The following is a 24,970-nucleotide window of genomic DNA, read 5'->3' on the forward strand; positions in this document are numbered from 1 at the left end:
TCCCCATGGGAGGCGGGGCTGCGTGCGGACGCAGGGCGAGAGCACTGACGTCCTTGAGCCCCACCCCCACGGGGCCGCACGCAGGCTTAAACCGCAGCCCTGCGGTGCGGAAGGTGTTGAGGCCGGCGGCGACAGCCGTCGATGCGGGGGCGCGGGAGCGCGGCATGGAGGGGCCTGCCTAGGTGGGGCCCGTGGCCCTGCGTCTTCTGGCTGCGACGCGGGTCCTGCACACGCTGCGGCGCTGCAGCCGCCGGGCGGTGGGCGCCCGAGGGGCTGGGTGGTGAGCCGGGACCCCCAGGCGGGTGTGGGCATCGTGTCCGCAGCCAGCGTCCCCGAGGCCACGCTCTGGCCGTGATCACTCGGTGAAGCTGCGCCGCGACAGCGTGGCCGACTTCTGGCCCTGTGAGGGCCTGTGTGCGCTGCAGGACTCGCTGCCTCTGCCGGCCATGTGCGCTTCCCTGCAGAAGGGCCTGCTGGACTTCAACGCTGACCGCCACCTTGGGGTGGACTGGACGCCGCTCTTGAGCACCCTCTGCCCCTGATCTGTATCCAGAGCTTCTTCCAGCCACGGCTTGGCGAGACAGGTTTGTAGTTCCCGCTTCCAGGGGCCCTCGTGTGGGCGCTGCGAAGAGGGGTTTTAGATGGTGCAAGGTGGAGGGTGGGCACTAGAACCGGTGCCCAGTGCCCGGGTGTGTGTGCACTAGATAGGGCGTGCGGCTGAGGACCCCTGCCAGCTTGGTGACCTCGGCTGAGTGCTTTAAGGCTTCTAGGTCTCAGTGTTCTCATCTGTAGCATGGGCTTAATAGGACCCACTCTCTGTGGAGGTTACAAGGTCTCACTCTGTTAATGCTTGTAGACTCTACAATGTAGAACACTTAGCACAGTTTGGAGCATCGTTAATTGTTGCACAGATGTTACCTGGTCTGTTGAATGACTTTGCCTTGTACACACCAAAGCGATTAGGAAATTGATATATCCCAGCTTCATTTCCTTTCCATTAAAACAGGGCTCAGGAAAAAAATTTTTTTTTTCAATAGTCATATCATATAGTGGAAAGAGCACCAGTGTGAAGGCAGCTTAGGGTTTGAATTCCAGGGCTTATGCTCTCTGTGGCCTGGGCAGGTTTCTTTTGCATTGCAATCCCCACACTTGTAAAATGACATTAAAAACCACTCTTTCTGTGGGTTCTTAGAATTAATTAAGCAGGTTATGTGTGTAAAGTATCCTGGCACTTGAATGAGTTGTCAGAACCACGGGCTGCTGGAGACTATGCTTCTGCCCTAGGTAAGCTCCCCTTCTACTGGGTGGCAGGTAAACACAAGCACAGTAGTCAGTGCTCTGGAGGAAGTGAGTTCTGGTGCTACAGAGCACAGAATCTCTTTTTTCTTTAATTTAATTTTTATTTTATATTGGAGTATACTTGATTTACAATATTGTGTTAGTTTCAGGTGTACAGCAAAGTGATTCAGTTATACATATATCCATTCCTTTTCAGATTCTTTTCCCGTACAGTCTGTTACAAGATATGGAGTAGAGTTCCCTGTGCTATGCAGTAGGTCCTTGTTGATTATCTATTTTATATATAGTCATGTGTATGTTAATCCCAAACTCCTAATTTATCCCTCCTCCTCATCTTTCACCTTTGCAGAGCACAGAATCTTGGAAGGGAAAGTTCAGGGTAGACTTCATGGAGGAGGTGCCATTCTTTCTAAGGATATGTAGAAGCTCCTGGGGTGCCAGGACGGAGCAGTGTGTGTTAAAGATTGAGAAATATAAGAAAATATGGCAAAACTAATGTACAGGACTGGAACTCAGGGTTTGGGAAAGAAATGAGAGTTGATACTGGAAACCTAGTGAGGCCCAACAGAAAGGGGCCTTGTTTGTCCTGTCAGAAGTTTGGATGTTTATCCTGAAGGCTGTGGGAAACACCAAAGAACAGTGAAATGGAATTCTGGTTTAGAGGCTCACTGGGACCTCCATGTGGAAGGCAGTTGATTGGGTGCAGGGTGAATTGTAATCTAAGGGTCCCACTTAAGTTATAAAAAGTTGGACTGGATTTTGGAGATCTGAGAGAGAATGGGTGAAGCCTGGTGACCAGTTAGAAAAGGGAGGACAGCAAACGTGGGTGACAGTTTACAGCTGCATCTTTTTGTGAGATACAGAGCACAGTAGAAAGGGATTGGGGGTGGCGAGAGGATCTTACTTCATCTTCAGTGCTTTAGAGGGTCCTGGTAGATGGGTCTGGGCCCAAGATACAGATCTGGGCTTTTTGGGAGGACAGGTGTTTGAAGGCATGGGAGAGACTTAGGTTATCCACAAGAAGATCCAAAGAATCATAGGTTTGAGAGTTTTTTAAGTGGGTATATTTGAGGATGTTTATAAGCTGAGAGAAAGTAGCCAGCAGAGGAAGGGTGTGAAGATCTAGGAGAGGGAATGATTGTTCATTTGTTTTTGAAAAGCTGAATACTTATTGTGTGCCTAGCCCTCTTCTAGGATCTGGGGTTCACACCATCTGTTATCTCTCCTGCAAGGACCGTTCAACTCATCCCCTGGTGAAGAGAACTCAGATTATTCTTTGCATCCCATTCAGGTGTAAGAACTGTTCTGTACCTCTGAAGGGACTTTACTTAACCAGAGTAATAAGTTAGAAATCAAAAGAAATTAGAGCTGGAAGCGACCTTAAAGGCCACTGTACTTAATTTTGCCTAATATTTTACATTGAATATAAGAAAAATTTATTGTAGAGCCCATTCTCTTCAGAGTTCCTTCACTGAACTTTCTTTATGTCTTGCATACAGTGGATCTAGCTTGTAAATTTTGGCCTCCTCTTAAATTTGCTTCTTCATCCATATTACATTTTGCCCAGACTATGGCAGAAACTCCTGGGTGGTTTCACGGCCCCTGGGCTCAGTTCCTCTAAGTTCATCTGCCTACTCGGGTTAAGTGATCTTCTAACATAAAAAGATACGCTTAAAATAATGCTGCTAATGGCTTGCCCACACAGAGTTAGTGCATACTAGCTGCCCAGCGTGTGCCCTGTCCAGAGTCGTTTAGTCTGAACTGTGCTCGGCCAACCCTCATGGGGCTCTTTGGCCCTGAGGAAGGGGAGCTTTTTGTGATCACTCCCTTTATCTAATCGGTCCTTCAGCAGCGAGACGCCTTTTTCTAATCAACGGAGGCACCCTTACTCAGCCAGTGGTAGTCCCAGGCCTCATCACCTTTGGGATACAAGCCATGCTCTCTCCCAGGCTTGCTTTGGCCAGCATCTCTATTTTCCTTTCTGTCTCTTCTCGCACTTGGACCCCTGGCCTTTAGTCATCCCCACCTGCAGTATTTACTGTGCCCAGCAGGAATCAGGCTTGAGTGTCTCTTCACAGATGTTCCCTCTGCAGTTAATGCACCTCCTACTCCAACTCTGCATACTCTCATCTTTCTAGATTCTACTTCAGGGTTATCATGAAGCCGTCACTTAGATATAATTTTTTGCCTCCATAGGAACCTCTGTGCATAAAGGTTATGTTTACTTATCTCATGTGATTGAAATTTTGAGTTTATACATCTTCCTTCTTAATGAAGGCTTTAAAGGCAGGAGTCGTTTCTAATCTTTAACCCAGAGCAGATGCTTTTTTATTTATGTAGATACTTTTTAATGATGATAAAATGTACGGTTTAAATCACTCATTTTACAATAATTTTGCTTTAGGTTGTGACAGAAATAAAGTTTACAGAAGTCGTGTTCCTGCGATAAGAAATAAAGATGTGACCTTCCAGTTGTGTAAAGCTCATGAATGCTGTGTAAGTGCGTCGGGTGCGCTAAGGAACCTGAAGCTAAATGGGCTAGTTCTGAGAGAGACTTAACTATGTTAACAAAGGTAAGCCTTCATTGTGTCCTGCCAACATTTGATACTTGCTTTTGGGGTAAACTAAAAAAATAAAATTTTAAACTGTTCCTCCCCATTAAAGGGATTGAATAATTGACTTCTTTGGTGCACCTGTGTCTTGAGAACCGTCCAGTTGGTGATGGAGGTTTAGAAAGTGAATTTCAGTCTTGTTTAAGTCTCTTCCCATCAGACTGGTCTCGTGATTTCCTACACACCATGTCTATCTACCTTTTCCTGTCTACCTTTCCTTGGTGGTGTTCATGCCTGGATTGTCGCCTGTACCTGCTCAAACCTTGGTCCATTCTCATTTGTACCATGGAAGTTTGTCATGCTGGATACTGTCAGAATTAATCTTACTTAAGTTTGTGTTAAGCCACAAACCACACGTTTTGTATATTTTCTGTTTTTTGTGTTTGTTTATATTTCTAAGGTTTCTCTTCAAAAAATATTATGGGAAGGGATATAGCAAAACATAAAGAGCAAAAAAGTCATCATTTTCTTTAAATTGTTAGAACATCTATCTACAATCATAATTATAATGCACTGTGGTATGTGTTAAAATAGGAAATATATGTAACGTCCCGTAGGAGCAGCAAATTCAGTGGTGTTGGTGAGGGTGTGCCATGGAAGTAATCACAAAGCAGGTGACTCTTCATTGGGGTCCTCAAACATTAGTGCGCGTGCCCTATGTCCAGTAGTGGTCTGAGGGGGTAAGGAAGCCTGCCTTTCAATTTGAGGGAACAGAGGGTTTGAGGTCCTCTCTCGTCTATTGCTCTAGTATACTGCATAGCAGCTAATAAAATACTGTGTTTATAGTTGACATTTAAATTGCTGATTGATCATCAAGATTGGCATGTATCTGCACCCGAATGTTCATTGCAGCACTATTTACAACAGCCAGGTCATGGAAGCAACCTAAATGCCCATCAACAGACGAATGGATAAAGAAGTTGTGGTACATATATACAATGGAATATTACTCAGCCATAAAAAGGAACGAAATCGAGTCATTTGTTGAGACGTGGATGGATCTAGAGACTGTCATACAGAGTGAAGTAAGTCAGAAAGAGAAAAACAAATATCGTATATTAATGCATGTATGCGGAACCTAGAAAAATGGTACAGATGAGCCAGTTTGCAGGGCAGAAGTTGAGACACAGATGTAGAGAATGGACATATGGACACCAAGGGGGGAAAACTGCGGTGGGGTGGGGATGGTGGTGTGCTGAATTGGGCAATTGGGATTGACATGTATACACTGATGTGTATAAAACTGATGCCTAATAAGAACCTGCAGTATAAAAAAACAAACAAAACAACTAATACTAAACTTTCATTGGGTTATTTGTATGGAAATATGTTAATATAAATGTTTCAGACATTACATGAAATTTCTAAAAATCTTATATTTGTATTTGTATGGAAATATGTATGGAAATATGTTAATATAAATGTTTCAGACATTACATGAAATTTCTAAAAATCTGATATTTGTATTTGTATGGAAATATGTATGGAAATATGTTAATATAAATGTTTCAGACATTACATGAAATTTCTAAAAATCTTATATGTTCTGGTATAATGTTATAAGTAATAATCCTAGTTATTACTTTAAAATGTATATCTCAGAAATAACTAATTTTCTTGTCAACTGCATTATTATGAACTTTCATCAAATCTTTAACCGTGGTCATTTTTAAGTCTTTTGTCATTTACAGACAGTTCTGGTTGTACTCTGATGATTTTGCAAATATGTTCCTATAAAAGGGTTTCATCTTCAAGAAATTCATGGAAAAGACTCTGACAAGTACAGGTTTCTGGTAACGGACTGTACTGCTGAACTGAATGAATAAGCATTTTCAGAACTCTAATGAAAAACTGATGAACTCATAAAAGTGCTAACAAAAGATCAAGATAAAAAAAAATTAATTACATGGGACTGAGTGAACTGATGAGGATGAGTATAATTTTTGTGACTTTCTGTCTGAATTTAAAAAAAAAAAAAAAAAAGATTGGCATGTATCATTGGAAATGAAAATCGGAAGAGTCTTATGCTTTTTAGGTTTTTCTTTTTTTTCCTTTTTCTCAAAAGTATGTAGTACTTTACTGAGTGGTTGGCAATAAAGTTTGCAGTATTCAGTGTATTCAGTTTTAGTACCTAAATAGAATTAAACTGTTGCTGTAAACTGGAATAACACTTTGTTACTGACAAGTTTTAGAATGCATCAGTTCATCAGTTACCTGTTTGGGAAGATTGTAGTTAATGATTTTAAGAATGTGGCTATAAACCTTCAATTGACTCAAGAAAAGCAAATAAGTCAAGATTGACAAATGTATAGGCTCTTCATCTTATTGTGTGTGTGTGTGGTTTTTTTTTTTTTCCTTTTAGTTATTTGTCAAGGTATAAAGAACTCTATCACTCTTAAGACAGTAAACTTCATGGGCTGTAATCTGACATGGCAGGGAGCAGATTACATGGCCAAGATCTTAAAGGCGATTTTATGTTTAAACTTTCATAAAAACATATGTGATTGAAGCACATTACTACATTGACACAGATGGCCATTAATTTTTGTCTTTTGATACCTGTGAGTGCATCTTCACGTTGTTGAAAGAATATGACCAGTTTTCAGTTTGGGATCCTACCATTTAGTAAAGATAGTCCACTTAATTTTAGAAATAAGAGATTTAATATATAATACATAATAATACTTTTATGTATTTTTAGTTACTGAAAACATTTATTGTGATGCTGTGAAGAAACTATGCCATTATAGTCTTCAAGATTTAAATGAATCAAGTGTCTATTAGCTGCTGTAGTTTATAAACTAATAAAAATTACTACATCAGCAACTTGTAAATACAGTTTTTAAACTAATGCCTTAACAACTTTACAGTGGTTATAATTACTGTATTTAGGCCTAAATTATTTAATAATTTGACATTAAGCCTTTTTAGTAGTTTGATGGTGCAGATCAGGGATAGGTAAACTATGACTTGTGGGCCAGATCCAGCCCGCCGCCTGATTTTGTAAAGAAAGTTTTTATGGAACATAGTCGCACCCATTGTTTACATGGTAGCTATGGCTACTTTCAGCCTACACCAGTGGGGTTGAGTAGTTGCAACTGAAACTGTATAGCCCACAAAGCTGGAAATGTTTAAATTTAGATTTTAAAAATTGAAGAATTCTTTGAGCCTATACAGGGCAAGTCCATTGACCCCTGGGGGAGAAAACAGTCAAGAACTTGGGTGCCGAAACCAAATGGCCTAGGTTCAAATTCCTTTTCTCCCTTTTCATAGCATTTGACCATGGGCAAATCACTTAACGTCTATGCCTCATTATGAGGTTTAAATGAACTAATTTGTATAAATAGTGCCTGGTGCATACTAAGCACTGTGTAAGTGATTGCTGTTATTTTTGCTTGGAGCTTTTATAAGCTATTGTTAAGAGGAAAATGACACTAATGATTTTCCTTTTAGAGTGTCAAAGGCACTTTGAGTCTTTTATTTTTTCAAGACTGTAACAAGACTTTTTTCATTTAAAGTCAGTGTTCCCTGTTACCAGAATTTATTTTATGAATGTAAAGAATTGAATGTCTTTAAGACAAGACTTGTGGTTAAATGTCAAACCATTATTTTCCCAAGGTACATTAAACTGGCTCTGCATAGTCCAGGCCTCTAAAGTTTGTGTGCATACCCTAGGTAGCATGTGAGATCCATTTTGTAAATATAGTTTTTAAAATAATGCCTGGGATTTCCCTGGCGGTCCAGCAGTTAACACTCTGTGCTCCCAATGCAGGGGGCTTCCGTTCGATCCCTGCTCAAGGAACTAGATCCCACATGCAATAAGTAAAAGATCCGGCAGGCCGCAACTAAAGACCCGGCATAGCCAAACAAGAAAACAAACAAATAAATAAATATTTTTTAAAAATAAATAAAATAAAATTATGCCTTAGAAGTTAGGAAAAGAAAATATTAGAACCTATTTAGCTTTGTATCATTTAAAAAATATCTGTGTAGTTTATAATGTACATAAATTATATGTATAGAACTTCGTGTATATAATTTGTTAAAAAATAAGATGCATATTAAAAAGTTTTCTTATGGGTTGCCCAGTCAGGTGGTTGGAGACCATTGGAGGACAGAATGATGACATTTAGAGCCTCAGCAATGATAGAATTTAGAACCAATTCCCTGACTTAGAAGATAAGGAAAATAATTCTTAGACTGTAATTGAGTTGTCCAACTTTACATAACCTGTTCAGAAACAGGTCATCCAGTGGCTGGAATCTAATCACTGACCGACTAGAATCTGGGTCACTAGGTTCTTAAAGCTGAACTGACTGTTTAATTTCTCAGGTTGATTCTCCTGGCATATATGCTTGATATGTGTGTGTGTAAATCTCTGACATATAAGCCATACTCAGTAGGCACACCCTGTTTCCTTCTTGAAGCATCTTAATTTCATCCCATTAAATCTTTGAAGTATCAGACTATCAGAAGGCATGAAGAAACTTGGGCTGAGAGTCTTCGTTCCAGGATACTTGATTTTGACTGTATGCCTGGTTTGAGGCGTATCATCCTGAACTGTAACAAGCTCATTGGTGACCTGGGTGCTCGTGCTTTTGCAGAATCTCTTAGTGAGGAATTATGGCTTGGAGGTAAATTCTAAAATTGAAAATATTGAATTTTTAATATAATATATGCTTAGCTTTTGGCATGATACTGTTGTGATAGGATTTTTTTAAAGCCTCATTTTTCTAATAGCTTTTATGTTGCTTTTAAACTTTCTCTAAGAGTTGCATATAGTCTTTACAGAAAATGCAGAGTAACAAGAGAACAATTACCTATAAACTTAATACCCAGACATAATCACTGTTCATTTTGGTGTATATATTTTCAGTCTTTTTTTTCTATAAATATATTTGTACACTTAGGGATTACTAAAATAGAATTGTAGTATACTTGCTATTTCATATTCCTGCTTTTTTCACTTAATGAGGTATAATGTAGTATTCCATCATATTGATGTCCCATAGTTTAATCAATTCTTTGCAATTAGATTTAGACAGTTTGCTTTTCCCTGTCACAAACAATGTGAATACGTTGTATATACATCTCTGTGTCCATCGGGATTACTTCTGTAGAATAAGGTACTAGAAGTGGAATGACTAAGTGTGACATATTTTTAAGACTTTTGATACACATTGCCAAATTACCACCCAGAAAGGCTATGCCAATTTGTAGTCCACCCCAAGAGTGGATGTAAAACCTGCCTCTCACAAACACTGGCTGGTAGCAGTTTTAAAAAACTGTAAGACTACAAAAATGAGTACCTCTCCCTTTTTTATGCAAGTGGGATTACTCCAAATTTTATAACTTTTTTCAGTTAATTTAGTATGACCATCTTAGCAAGTCAGTAAATTTGCATCTACTGCATCATTTTTTTGTGACTGTTCAGTGTTCCATTATATGAATATGCCACAGTACACATAGCTTATCCAATCTTGTATAAAATGTATGTCCAGTTTTTCAGTTACAAATAGTACTCCGATATATATCCTTACCTATATCTCTGACTATTTCTTTTGGTTAAATTCGTAGAAAGAGAGTTGTTGGGTCAAAAGAGTATAGACATTTTAAAGACTTTTCTTACAGAATCTTGGCTTAATCTGATAGGAGAATAACCACATTTTGTTTTATTTTGTATTCATTTGATTTACTGGTGAGGTTTACTGGCTGTTTGCATTAATTTGGCTAGTTGGTTAATTACACCCTGTGTCCATTCTTCTGTAGTGAGAGTTTGTAAGGGTTGTATCATATCCTGTCAGATCCGTATGTCTGACTTGCTATTTCTGTGTGTCATGGGGTGTTGAAAGACTCTAGTTATTTTAATGTGATGGTCCACGCAATACTTAAATAAATGACTCATGATAGTTTCCTTTCATGTAATATTTTTTAATACCTGTGCTTTTGTGATGATCCCTTTTGTTTAAATGAGTAGGTTGTTCAGCCCCAGAACTACTAGAATTCATGATCATTTGTTCTGGTTTTTGTCTGACCTTTTACTGCGAGAGTTCTTGACCATCATACTTTCATGATAGGTTTTTAGTATGTATTCTCTATTCACACATTGTTTGAATTTGTTATTATTTGTATCCTAGAAAATGGTACTTTTCTAATGTTGTACGTCCCTTAGGTTTTTAGCAGATAATTTACTAATTAAAGTGAGTTATACTTGTAAATTGTTCTTATCTCTACTCAGAATAGAGGTGAACCTAGATACTAAGCCTGCTTCCACCAAGAGCATTATTTCCTTCTTGTGCAAACTCTGAATTCTTGCAAGGAGTACTTTATTCATTTGTCAGTTTCACAAGTAATTTTTTTAATACCTACTGTGTGCCAGATACAGGTTTAGGCACTATGGATAAAGCAGTGAACCAGACAGACAAAAGTCTTGCCCTCATGGAGCTTACATTCTAGTGAAGGAGTTCAGATAGAAATGAGTAAACAGATAAGTAATATAATTTTAGATAGTAGGAAGTGCAAAAATATCTTAATGTAAGGAGAGTGAGTGGGGGCAGGTAGGACTCCATTGGATAAGTTTGTTAGGGGACAGCTTCACTGGAGAAATGGCATTTGAACGGAGACCTGAATGAAGAGAGGAGCAAGCCATGGAAGATCTGGGGTAAGCACATTCCAGGACAAAGAGGCAATGAGTATGCAGGCATGTAGGTGGGTGGAGTATTTAAGGAAAAGCAAGGAGGCCAACATGACCAGAGTACTGAGTGAAGAAGAGTGTGGTATGACATGAGGTCTAGGTGCTAGCCAGGGGTCTGATCTTGTAAAGTCTTGAAGGCCAGAGTAAAGATTTGGATTTTTCTAAATGAGTAGAGGGTTTTGAAGTGGAAAAAGGCATGATCCAAATAGTATCTGAATACGGTGACCTGGTATAGAGAATGGACTTGAGAGCATAAAGAAGAGAAACAGGGAGACCAGTTAGGAGACTATCACAGTGGTCCAAATAAGAGATGTTTATGGCTTAGCTTAGGCTGGAAGTTTGGAGCAAGTGAAAAGTGGTTGAATTCAGGTTGTATTTTGAGGGTGTAGCTAACAAGTCTTGCCGATAGATTAGATGTGGGGTATGAAGGAAATGGTAACAAGGAGACAAGTCGTTGACGATTATGTGTGCAACTGGGTGATATCACTTAGAAAAAGGGGGCTGATGGGATGAGCAGCTTTTGAGGGAATATCAGGACTTTGGTTTGTTATCTTAGATGCCCTTTAGGTATCTAAGTGTTTGGACAGTGCTCAGACTGTACTTTCTATCCAGAGGTATCCAAAGCCACTTTAGATGCAAAATGTTGAAAGTTGACCTTTGCTGCTGCCAAAATAGTAGCCACTGGAGGCAGTCTGCAAGATGGCATCTTAGGTGTTTGAGGAAGAAATTAGAATACACAAGGGGGAAATAAGTGTATAATTATATAATGTAGATTTCATATTTAATTTTATGGGAAAAGCAATAATTAGTTGGCTTTTGGTTTTAAATGGAAATAGCCACTTACTGGGAAATAAGTACTCTAATTTCAATTTATTTTACTTTAGATCATTCTGTGATGAAAGCAGTTATAAGAAATGTTCTCCAGATGGAAGGAGTGCCAAGTCAGAGGTATATAACATGTTTTAGTTTTCTCGGAAGAATTTCTCTTTAATGGCTTGTTTTTCTTTCTTTCTTAAAAGAAAATTATCAATTCTGCCATCTTAAAACTAAGTTTTTCATCAAATCAAATGGCTTTTCTGTTTTTGAAAATGTTGTGTGATGCTTTAATTTAGGTTCCCAGAAATGCAGATTGAAAACCTTTGATTAACTTAAAGTATCTTAATTTCCAATTAAGATCAAACCGTCATAAATTACCTGTAACTTAAATGGCATATTTATCATTTCTGTCTCAGTACCAGTGGATAACTTCTCCATCGTGAAGGAACCATCCAAAGCTGCTAGACAGAAAAAGAGAACTATAATTTTGGGAAGTGATCAAAAAGGAAAAGCTACTATTAGAATTGGTAACTCTTTCTTGTTTTTAATGTTACTAGAACTTATACCCCTTATGTTTTCCGGTGTGCTAAAATTAAAACAGCCAATATTAACCACATGCATATTAGGAGACCTATGATTATTTTGATACTTATGAGAATTTATAGAATATAGATATAATAAATGAATTTAAAGAAATGTTAATATTAACCAACATTATTGTTTGGATCTCATAAAAACTTCGTTATTTTGAAAATATTTCCTGGTTGATAATTACTTCTAATACTTTGCAATTGAAATTTGGTGTGCACTTTGATGATAATTTTAGTAGTGGTGCTTTTGAGGAATGATTTTTTTTTTAATGCAGAATTACCTTGTGTGCTATTAGAAACAAAATTTCTTTCCAGTTCCAACCTTCCCATTGTTTCCTGCTTCTTTCTTAGAAATGCTTACTTAAATTTTTGAATCAGGTAATATCTTGTTTCTCTCAATGATAAAAAAAACTTGAAATATGTATTATCCTCACAAAAGACTTCTACAGACAAGTTCATTGACCTAGATTGAACATTTTAGAAAAACAATGTTTACTGTAATGTATATTTAATTTTCCAAATGGTAGTTAACCCAGGATTTTACAACTAAGCCTATTATTTTGTAACCAAATGTAATAAAAAGCTTTTTAAACCCTTTAACAATCAGTGGTGTAAGTTTCACATTCTCCTGAATATAGAAATTTGCTATAATTTACTTCTACTGATAATGTTTGTATTGTTTCTAAGAGACCTTAACTTTTTATTTTCTGGAACATATTATCGTTAGTCACAAATAGTCTTTATTTTTTTGGTGATGAGAATGAATAGTAGGAGCAGCATTTGTTAAACCAAATCTAATATGAAACTGACTCTTTCTTGTGAGTAAGTTTGAATTTTGAAACAGTAAAGCAATAAGGTTTAATATAAAGCAAAATAATTTTTTTATGTTTATGATCTGCCAATTTCCCAAAAAAAGTTCTGTGGTGACTTTAGTTATATACCAGATACATTAAAATCACCAATGGACAACACATCTTTTATTCAGGTGCCCTCTGAAAGTTTTAAAAATTTGTTGACTTAATACCACTGAACGGTACACTTTAAAATGGTTAAAATAATAAATTTTCTGTTTTATATATTTTACCACAATTTTTTTTTTAAGAATTTCACTTTAAAAAAAAATAATAATTAATTAATTTATTTATTTTTGGCTGTGTTGGGTCTTCGTTTACTGTGCGAGGGCTTTCTCTAGTTGCGGCAAGCAGGGGCCACTCTTCATCGCGGTGCGCGGGCCTCTCACTATCGCGGCCTCTCTTGTTGCGGAGCACAGGCTCCAGACGCGCAGGCTCAGTAGTTGTGGCACACGGGCTTAGTTGCTCCGCGGCATGTGGGATCTTCCTAGACCAGGGCTCGAACCCGTGTCCCCTGCATTGGCAGGCAGATTCTCAACCACTGCGCCACCAGGAAGCCCCACAATTTATTTAAAATGTGTTGTTTGAAGATTTTTGGGTTTTATAAAGGTATTGTATTAGCATAACAATGAAAAATTTAAAAGACCACCTCTAATCCCATTATCCTGTCAAGCAATATATACATTTTTATTTTCTCTTCCTGCTGTCTATAAACATAATTCCATATAGCTTCAATATAATTTGCCATGTTTATCTTTTCATACTAAATTTAAATTTTATGATTCATAGTTATACTTTTTAACATTGTATTCACAAGGTTTCATTGAGATGGTCAATTTTTTAAATTGGTGAAAAATTGGAAATAACCTAAAATCAACTATTGTAAACATCTTCATAAATACAGCTTTTTTTTTTCTACTTAAAGATGTATGTTTTTGATTCTCTATTAATCAACTTGCTTGGACAATAGTGTATTAAATAGAAGTTGTTAAGAGTGTTTATGAAGTCAAAAAAAAGCTTATGATCGTCTGCCAATTGTTATTTCAAGAGAATGATATTTTAATAATCAAATAGTACAACTAAGAAGTTAAGATTTGTGATATCACACTAATTAGATATTATTATTAAAAATTTATATCATATGTAAAGTGTTCTTAAAATAGCTAAGTTGACTTTTGCTATGATATTAGAAATGGAAATATATGTAAATAAAACATGTATATGTAAAACATATTAGGAATTCTGTAAAATTAGTACCTGGTGGTATATAATAGGGCATCATGGAATGAGAAGAAAACAATTAAACTTTTTTTTTAATTTAGCATGATTAAACAAAGTGGAAATGTAACTGAAGTATACAAGCTCATTGAGCTATTTGAAGAGTAATTTTATTTCTTGGGCTTTATTTTGTATTTGCCTCAGTTATTTGGAGACATAGAGGTAAGCCAAATCAGTATCTGGGTATATACCTAGATCCAGGTGAGTATAGGTGTGAAATAATGGTGTGAATTGTGACACATTTATATTGAAATTATGTATGCCTAAAAAAAGATGGGAACTTTTATTAGAAATATTTTTTATCTCCTAACAAGAAAAGTGTAATTAAAAAAATTTTAATACAAATGTATTTGCATTAGTTTCTGAAAGTAAAGGAAGGGTATACACATACAAACCACGTGCATACAAACTTTTTTTTTTGACGGTAATTAAGTTGAAAAACACAATAAAATAGCACAAAATGAACTGAGCTCCTATATATTTTTAAGAGGCATGTAAATCACACAGGATTGTGTGGTGATTATCAGTAAGCTACACTCTATGAAATATTTGTCTTATATTACCACATACACTCCATTTTACCCTGCATCCTAATGCTGCTAAAATATAGCAGAAATCAGCAGCATAGCACAGGGAGATCAGCTCGGTGCTTTGCGATGACCTAGAGGGGTGGGATAGGGAGGGTGAGAGGGAGGCTCAAGAGGGAGGGGATATGGGGACATGTGTATGAATATGGCTGATTGGCTTTGTTGTGTAACAGAAACTAACAGAATTGTGAAGCAATTATACTCCAATAAAGATCTATTAAAATAAATCAAATAACATAAAATATAGTAGATTTGAAGGATAAATATAACAATTTTAACCTATGATATTTGTTTTCAGTAAATTCAAATTAAATATTTAAATGTGAATTTTAATATATGGCTTGTTCTAAATAAAATATTAACACATAAGTCTAGTTTTTGCAACCAAATATTTCATATAAAGATACTTGCCTCCTTACTACTGAAATATAGGATAAGTCTCCACATTTCACTATTTTATCCAGTGGGTTTCATTTGTTTTTTTTGTGTATTTTCTATATGAAATCAAAGGAGCAGTGAAGGTTGACAGGCTTGTAGGAGAGTAACATTGACTCACCTACTACCCAGCAACTTGCAGCCTTATAACTTTTATTGTTTTTACATAGAAAAATTCATCTTAAATTGAAATTTTGGTCTAATTCTGAAGATTCTGTTTGGCAGAAGTCATGGGTGTATCTGTGTTTCTGTGTCCTTGAGATTCAGAAATGCCAAAGGTGTTCCAAGATTCAGTAAACTTGAGTGTTTCTGCATGATACATGAAATGTATCATACTTTGGGATTATTTTAAAAATTTATTTTTGCATTTCTGCACATCTCTATACTTTTGTTTTAGTTAAAATAACGTTACGGTAGAGAACTTATACTTTTAAAAAATGCTGGCTTATGTAAAACCTTTGTACAAAACGTTCCTCTTTTTAATGGCCTTGGCATCATTGTCAAGTGCCTGTTTGATTCCTTTCAAAGTGTACACATGTGACAGTTGCTCTGTAGACCTTTGGTGCATCTTGATTCCTTCTTTTCATGCTTTGTCAAACATAGGCTTGGCCGCAAAGAAACCTGTAAGTAAACACTCTGCTGGTAAAGAATGTTATGGTCCTGAACCTCTACCACTTGGTGTGTCTGGTTTCCTGCCGTGGCGTACTGCAGAACGTGCAAAAAGCAACAGGTAACGTGTTTGCATTCCCTGTCTTTTTCAGTCGTTCAGAATTCTTTATTTTGGAACTTCTATTATGTGGGAGGTCTCTGGTGCTTTCTATAGAGGCAAAAAGATAACTCACACATGGCTTCTGCCTAATGATCCCTCTAAGGAAGAAAAACAAAAAGTAATTGGGAGTTTCAAGTTGTTTCTCAAGTGTCACAGCAGAGGTAACCCCGTGGGAGTTTTGAGGAGACTAAAATTATCTCCAATTGTGCAGGTGAGAAAAGTTTCACTAAAGGAAGGTGTAGTTGAGCCAAGCCCTACAGCACAGAAGTAGGAATTCGGATATGTACGAATGGGAAAAAAGACATTTTAGGCATGGGAAATAGTTTAATGCAGAATGGATGAGAAATATGCATTAGACCTATTCTAAATCAACTGGCTTATTAACTCAGTAAATCAGATTTAGTGAGTCAAACTAGCTTTACCTGATTATTTATCCAGGGGATAGCTGTTCATAGTAATTTTTGTCATAGAACAGTAAATAAAATTGTTGAACTATAGCTTTAGGCTTGCAAAGTGAAATAGATTGCTCTAGATGATTTTTAAGTGACTTACTTGGTAGTATTCACGAAATTGGGGATTAACAATTGCTTAAGAAAACAAAGAGAATTGATTTTAAATAGTACTTGAAGTAGTTACTGTGTAAAATATCTGTTCAGTTGCTCATGTTAAATTGATGTTTATAATCCCCATTGGACAACCGACTACTTTTTTGCAAATGGTAATGTGAATTGCTGTTGCATAAACTATAGTGTTGAATCCCCAGTCTTTGCACTTGAGTTTAACAACTCTGTGGTTTCCTATCTTCTTCTTGAGACACTTAATATCAGGTCCATCCTCGTCACACAGAGTGGTAGATTAGAGAATGATTAATATCACCATTTAAATAAGGGAGACTGAAATCTCAACCATCCTGAACATAGGAACTGAAGGGGCCTCTCAGCAGTTCAGAGAGTTATCACCAAGCCAGTCGGCTGAATTCTGTTCAGTTTTCTCTGTAGCAGAGCCCTCCAGGTCCTTCTTTTGAGCTTACTTATTTTTATACCCAATTCTGTATGGATACTGTACATAATACTAAATAGTTGTATTAACTGAGTTTAACTGGTGATGTATTTACATCAAGATCTAACTTCATTTTGTTGATATCTTTTTAGGGGCTTTGCATTCATCAAAGCTCGTGATGTATGTAATCAGTTGCTGGTGTGTAGCTATCATATTTATGATATATAGGGCTTGAGTTGGGAAAGGTGGATGGTCATTCTTCTTGCTTTTTAAACTGACAGAGCCTTACAAGAAGCATTTCCCTCTCTGAAATAAATCCATGTAAAACATGTTTGGTCACTCTCCCAATGCAACTGTGTAGTTGTGTGGATTTGGCACACAACTGGCAGCCTTGTAGTTGTCTGTAAACAAGGAAGCCTGTTCTCCAGTCCGCAAATCAGCTGTTACCCAGTGAAACGAACTTGACTGCCATTTCTGACCCCTCACATGGAACTGTCATACTCAAGAATGTTCATATGTTTGCAAGAAACATTGTTTGCAGGCTATATGTACAAATTCCTGATCTGAAAGCCAATATAAAGCAACATCTCCCTCACCTCTGCTCTCTCACCAAGGCCACACACATTCCCTCGCTTATGGCCTCATGGCAAGCTAATACTGTGTGTATCAGATTCTCCTTCCCAGTGGTTCTGGGAGACTGCATAGTTGCTCTGTGAAAGGCACCACTGCTGAGGTTGAGAGAGGAGCATCTTGGGTGTCAGTCCTGCCTTTGCATGCCCAGAGAGAGGAGTGTGCACCTCGTTCTCCTGTTGGGATTTTCCTATGCTGCAGGTTTGCTGCTTGTTGTCAAAATGATGTCCTAGTGACTTGTCTTCTGCGTAGTTACATAAAGCCAGCACACTTCTTTATGATCTGTAGAATTTATGGTGTTGTGGCCAGGTCAGGTTTTAAATATTTGGAAATGTCCAGTTGAACAACATTGCAGTGGCAGTGAAGCTTGACAGGAGAATTGTATTACTGTTACCCTAGTTTTGGCTTAAGGGTGATGAGAAGGTGAAATTTTTGATGGGTCAGTTTTAGTTGTGTATGTGTATGTGATTTATTTTTTAAAAATTCTAACATCTATCATACACAGCTTAGATATGTTGACTTTCTGATTATTCTTCTGATTCTTTCAGTCCCTTTACTGATGTATTTTCCTCTGAAAAACTACATTTTCTTCCGGACTGTTTTTGTCTGATAGTGAAGAATAAATTTTTTATTTGCAGTATAAAGTTGATCTGAGAGAAAATGTTTACCTTGGCTCTTCACTTGGCTTCTGTGAAAGAACCTTAATAAAATAATATGGGCAATTCCCATTACTAATCCTAACCATGTACAACAGAGGTCTGTACAGTAACATAGCAAAAAAAGTTACTGTAATTTTACTTAGTCATTGCCTGTTTTAGACTAAGGAGCAGTGAGAGACATTTATAAATAATAATACTTCAGATCACTTTTGTTAAATGTCCTCTAATATTTGGATATTTGGTACCTGACTTGTGTTATCTTTTTTACAATCTTGTCTTCTTTCTTTGCACTTTAGTTTAACAACTCTGTGGTTTCCTATCTTCTTCTTGTGACACTCCGGTCCATCAGAATTTCCTGTGACTGTGACAGTAGAGAGTCCTTCCTCCTCAGAAATCGAAGAGGTCAATGATTCCTCAGAAAGTGTTCAGGAAGAGCCAGAGAAAATCAGTCTGAAACAAGAAGCATTGCCGGTACAAAGTTATCACTTTAAAGCTATAGAGAAGATTATTTTTCAAACGGAAGCCTGATTGCAACACGGCACAGCTTGTGTGAGGGTTCTGTTTTTCCCTCCCATCTGCATTGTATCCCCTTGAATGGTTCCTTAAGCTTAGACCAAGGTGAATGGTGGACATTTGAACTCTAAGAAATAAAAATCAAAACATGTCATTAGTAATATATTTTCCTTTCCTTAGAACCTTAGTATATTAGATTTAGGGAGAACCTTAGTGATCATACGATAAAGAAATTCAGTTCTGAATGAATATAGTCAGCTGATTCAGTGCTCTTGTTTTACAGATGAGAAACTTGACAGTTCTAGTAGAACTCTCTTTTTATAAGAGGAAAATATGGCCTCATTTTAAATAAAAGTAAAGTTGAAAAAAGTTTTGATGTTGATATTCTCCTTTCCTAAAATAAAAAATATCAAGAAGTTACATTATATTACCAAATAAACCAGACCTCTAATGTCATTCCATACTTTTGTTTGTATGGACAGAAAAGAAAAATTGATTTTCATAAGAAATTTTTGCACCTCAAAAATATTTATTTTATTTGAACTTAATGCAGAGCTGAACATTTCTAGTAAATAAAGGAACACTATTTGGGGGGACCTTGTCTTTGTGCTACAAAGTCCATGTTTAATTTTTTAAAATTATTTAATATGATTTTCTTTTCGTATGAAACATGAAACTTGACAGGTTTCAGAACTAATTATCCCATTGTTGTAGGATTATGGTAATTACTCTTTGATTTTTCAAAAGAGAAAGTTAGATTTTTATTTTTTAAATTAAAATTAATGATAATGTAGAGACATTTTAAGAAAAAAACTTAGGAAATTATGAAATGTTAGAGTAGGAGAAATCTATACTTCATGTAGAGTTACCCCCTTTCATTTTATAAGTGAGCACCTACAATTTGTAACATGTAAGTGGTTTATTAGTAAATGGCAGAGTACGACAAGACCCTAGAGCATCTAACCCACATTCCTTGTCATTTTAGATGTGATGTATTCATTTCCTTCACGAGAAGACCAGGAAATTGTATTTCTAAAAGCAATGATAGACACTGGGGAAGACCAAGAAGTTTAAACACTGGGACCACAGAATAGCAGATTCAGAATGCACTGAGAACGCTTGCAGCTCTCCTCCATTTTCACAAGACACTACAATGATGGTATCAGAGTGTTTAAGTATATAAGCCCACAACAATCAAGAGATTTCAACATAGTTTTGAAAGACGGAAGACAAGTGGAAGAGTGTGAAACTGAAGCAGTAGAACAGATGAAAAGCTTCACCTAGAATATGCACAGAGACCACCTGCAACTGAGGAGGATTCTGACGCCACCTGCAGAAGTAGCCCCATGCTCAGATGCGCATGTAGGGGAGAGGGTTGAGTTAGTTAAAAGTGTGACAGAAATAGGGGAGCTCATTGAAGGTTTGGGTTTGGAGGAGTGGACTCCCAGCCCCGCCCTCACGCTCCTGAAATGAGATGATTTCATTTTGAAAACAGTGAAACTGGCGAGAACTAGGGCAGCTAGTATGAGTTTTTACACCCTAGAAAATTGTGTTTGGGAAGGATCCTATTACAGTTACTCCCCGCTTCTTCCTGCATAAGAAACCAATCAATCGTTGACTTCAGGGAGCTTTCTGCACTCATTCTTAAATAGAAAATAACTGTCATTTGCCTGATAGTTGAGTAAAGTTTACAACATGAGAGAGGGGGAAAAAGAGTGAAAACATATCCTAGTAGAACCAGGGACAATTTAGGGAACAAAATAATTTAAGAAAAAACCCTGATTAGTATCCTGAGAGAGGTTTAAAAAGAGCTAGCAACTATAAAATAAGACTAGGGTGTTAATTAAAAAGAGAATGGTCAGAAAGCAAGAGAGGGGTCTTGGAAATAAAAATATGGTTGCTGAAATAAATTCAGTATGAATTTAAAAAATTTCTCAGTATATAAAAAAGAAAGACACAATGCAAAATGTGATAGAAATATGTTAGAAAGGCTGCATCTGGGAGATCCAACATGTTACTGTTAGAAACTCGACCCAGAAAAAAAATGGAGGGAAGCTGTCAAAGGGCAACAAAATTCCCCATAGCTGAAAGTAGATATCAGGCCTTAGATTGAAAATAGTTACTCAAGTTTTGAGCAAGATGAACAAGAATAGACTCATACCTAAGCACCCTTCATTGTGAAACTTTAAAATACTGAAAAAATAAATTAAAATAGAATAAAATACTGAGAGGATACATCCATTCCAGAGAGAAAAATACTGGTCACCTAAAAAAAAAGTTAGAATCTGACTTTATCATACTTGTCATCAGCACCATGGATCCTGGAAGGCATTAGAAAAGATACCTCCAAAGTTTTTCAGGCACATAATTTTCACCCTAGGGGTTTGTATCCAGCCAAACTATTAGTCATAAGTGGAGGCTGAATAAGATATTTTGCACACAAAGAAATTTGAAAATTTTACCTCCTGTGCTACACCTTAAGCTATTTATAGAAATAATCCAGCAAAATGGGGCAGTAAACCAAGAAGGAAGGTAATAGGGGATTCAGTGCAGAGAGCAGCTAGTCTAGATTGGAGAGGCTTCTATTGATTGTGTGATTGAGAGCTTAGAAACACCTTGAGGCATATTGTACTTACTAGGTATTAGACACTGTTGGAAAGGAGGAGGAAGAGGAAGAGGAGAAGGAACTTGAACTCCAGAGGAGAAAAGGCTATACTGACATAAACATGAAGCAAACTAAACTATGGTTGATTTTTAACCTACTAATGGTGAGGAAGAGAAGAATCCACTTAAACTTGACACTATAGATGTCCCCTTTTTCAGTGACACCCAGGGGTAATGACCACCTATGTAATTTGTTGTCCAAACCAGAACTTGTCCAAACTCCTTACACTTCAATAGTGTAAGGAGACGCTCTAATGCTGTAACATCAGGACAACAGGTATAAACTGGAACAGCCCAGGCGGCTTGGGGTATGTGGTCACCCTGCACAAGGGCAGTGACACTGACACAGTATGGAACGAGGTGTAGTCTATACACAGAGACACAGTACGTCTGCAGTGGGCAATATTAACTTAATTGTAATAATGGCAATACTGTCTTGGTTTGCAGCTTTTATTGTCAACTTGCATGTAATAACAAATAACTAACCTAAACTATACTTAGTATGTATTAGTATTAACTTGGTATGTACTGAAATGTATTGTGTACTAGTATGTAATTAGTATATATTAGGCTCTAAGTGTTTTGCATATATTAACTCATTTAATCCTCTGAATAGCCTTATGAGGTTGGTGCTAATATCATTCCCACTTTTGAGAAAAGGAAGCTAAGAGACAGGGAAGGAACTTGCCCAGGCTGTACCTAATTTAGGGTTGGATCGAGGCTTTGAGTTTAGGCTCTCTGCCTGTTCTCTTAAACCTTACTCCGTACTGACTCTCAAATAACAGAAGACTTAACTGCACATAGAACAGAATATAAATTTCAACTTTGACAACGTAAAAGCTAGGTTTCGAAGGTAGACAGGAGGTAGAAAAAAGGGAAGATAGTATGAATGTCCTCATTTTACAAAGCGTGACGTTGAGAGAGTTTATAGTTGATCAACAATGTCGGTTTTTAAGTATATCACTACAAGTCAAAGAGATCATGAGCAGTGGAATAACTAATGATGACATAACTTTACTGAGCAGTGTGGACATAGGAAAGAGTGTAAAGGAACTAAACTCTTACTTAGTAAGTTAGAAAGTGAACAGATAATGCCTCCAATTTAGTGAGAAAATAGTCATGTAAGAGTATTACTTGGAAATGGAGAAGAATTCAAAATAACAATAGTTGGGCCTCCCTGGTGGTTCAGTGGTTAAGAATCTGCCTGCCAAGGCAGGGGACACGGGTTCGAGCCCTGGTCCGGGAAGATCCCACATGCCATGGAGCAACGAAGCCCGTGCGCCACAACTACGGAGCCTGTGCTCTAGAGCCTGCGAGCCACAACTACTGAGCCCACGTGCCACAACTACTGAAGCCTGCACACCTAGATCCTGTGCTCCACTACAAGAGAAGCCACCACAATGAAGAGTAGCCCCCACTCACCACAACTAGAGAAAGCCTGCACGCAGCAACAAAGACCCAACACAGTCAAAAATAAATAAATAATAATAAAAAAAAGAATAAAAAATAACAATAGTTGACGTAAACCTCATAAAAAAGGAAATCCAAACAGCCAGTAAACACAGAGAAGTGTACAACTTCATTAAGTAATAAGAGAAAAGTGAGTCAAAACCAATGAAACTACATGCCAATCAGATTGACAGATACATAAAATCTGGTAGTATCAGGTATTGTAGACCTGGAGTACTATGGGAATCTTCTACCCTGCTTATACTGGAGTATAAATCGACGCAACTACTTTGGAAAGCATTTAGCACTCTCCATCAACTGAAGGTATATAAATAGCCTGTGACCCAGCAGCCCTCACCCCCGCCCTGTGTAAATGCACCAGAATAACCGGTACAGCAGGATTCCTGTCCATGATTTGCATTAGCACAAACTGAAAACAAACCAAATGTCCATTAAGAGTCAAAAATTAAATAATGTGTATTCGTACAGTGGGAAAACTATCAAGCAATAAAATTGAATGAACGAGATCTACAGGCAGCAATGTGGATGAATTTTTTAAACCAATGTTGAGTGAAAGAAATAAGATACACAAGACTTCATATACTATGATCCTCTACATAAAGTTAGATGTTGAGAAAACTAAACTCTTTTGTTAGGGATGCATGCAGGTTAAAGGAAATGATTGTCAAGAAGTGAGGATGGTGTTTAACCGGGAAGAGGGAAGGAGCTTGTGATGAGAAAAGGATATGGGGGGGTTTTGAGATACTGACAAATATCAATACTTTCAGATTTGAGTAGTGGTTATGTAAGTATTCTCTTTTTATTTGTCACATTGACAGTTTTGTTCTGTGCACTTCTCAGTACTCATATCGTATTTTACAATTAAAAACCTGAGTAAAGAATCGGTTGCTTCTTGAATGCTGTATGTGGGAGTGGGATGAGACTATTTCATTTTAAGCCCTTCACTACTGCTGGCATTCACATGTTCATTCATTCAGCATTAATTGAACATATGCTGTGTACCAAACACTCTTCTAATTTTATATGTGTTTTAACTCGTAATCCTCACAAGAGCTCTGTGATATGGGAGCTTATCTCCTCACAAAAGCTCTGTGATATGGGAGCTTATCTCCATTTTATAGATGAGGAAGTTGAGGCCTAGAGTTATAGAACTTGTCCAAGGTTATATAGCTAATGGGTAGTGCCAGGCCCATTTGCCTCAGAGAATCTGAATTTTTACAATATAATCTAAAAGAGAAATTTAATTACTAATTATAAGCAAAAAAATTGCACATTAAAGAAGATGGCAAGTTTTCATCTATCCAGTTAGAGAAAAACACACTGTGTTTCACACATGTACATCTTGTATTGGCAGGGATTTTCCTTATTAAGCAATTATTTATTGACCGTCTACGTTGTGCTAGGCACAGGTGCTGGGGATAAACACTTAATAAAATACACCCCCTATCTTCAAATAACTTGCACTCTAAGTGAGGAAGTAAGCCAACAGTTATAGTAGAGGTTATATACTAAATGATACATCACTGATGGCAGTTTAAAATCTCAGAAATCTTTTGGAAAGAAGTTTGGAGATAGGTACCTCAGAGCCTTAAAAATGTTCACTTGCTTTGATCTCAAACTCATTTTTATGGACTTATTGCAAGAACGTTATTCTCAATATGGAAAAAAGCCTTCATGCATAAAAACGGTTATTTTGTCTGATAATGTTGAAAAGTTGGAAAGAATTTAAATGTGTAAAATGGTTAACCAGTAAACCCACTCAGTGGAATATTTTGTAGCCCACAAAAAAAATCAAGGTTATGAATCCCTTGATTATATGAGAAATGATTGATTTCAATGTCAAATGGAGAAAAGTTGAACATAAAATTTGATATCCAATATGATGGGAGCTTTGTCCCAGAAAAATCACACTAGCCAGTGTCGAGAAGGGAGGAAGGAGAGCAGATGACAGGAAGGAAAATTATTCCAAAGCCTTATCATTAGTCTTATTTAAGTAATAGAATATCAAGCAATTTTACTTTCTAACTTTTTTGGTTCCATATTTCCATGTAAGGGATATGAATTATGAATACTTTGTAGGAAGAGGGTACACTTTTTCACAGAA

General features: G+C 37.2%; 1 pseudogene; it reads left to right on the plus strand.

Moving 5' to 3' along the window:
• The first annotated feature begins 5 nt into the window (after positions 1-5).
• LOC132370125 (centrosomal protein of 78 kDa-like) lies at positions 6-19,762 on the plus strand (annotated as a pseudogene).
• Positions 19,763-24,970: the final 5,208 nt, after the last annotated feature.

Source organism: Balaenoptera ricei, chromosome 8 (assembly GCF_028023285.1).
Source record: "Balaenoptera ricei isolate mBalRic1 chromosome 8, mBalRic1.hap2, whole genome shotgun sequence".
Lineage (NCBI taxonomy): Eukaryota > Metazoa > Chordata > Mammalia > Artiodactyla > Balaenopteridae > Balaenoptera > Balaenoptera ricei.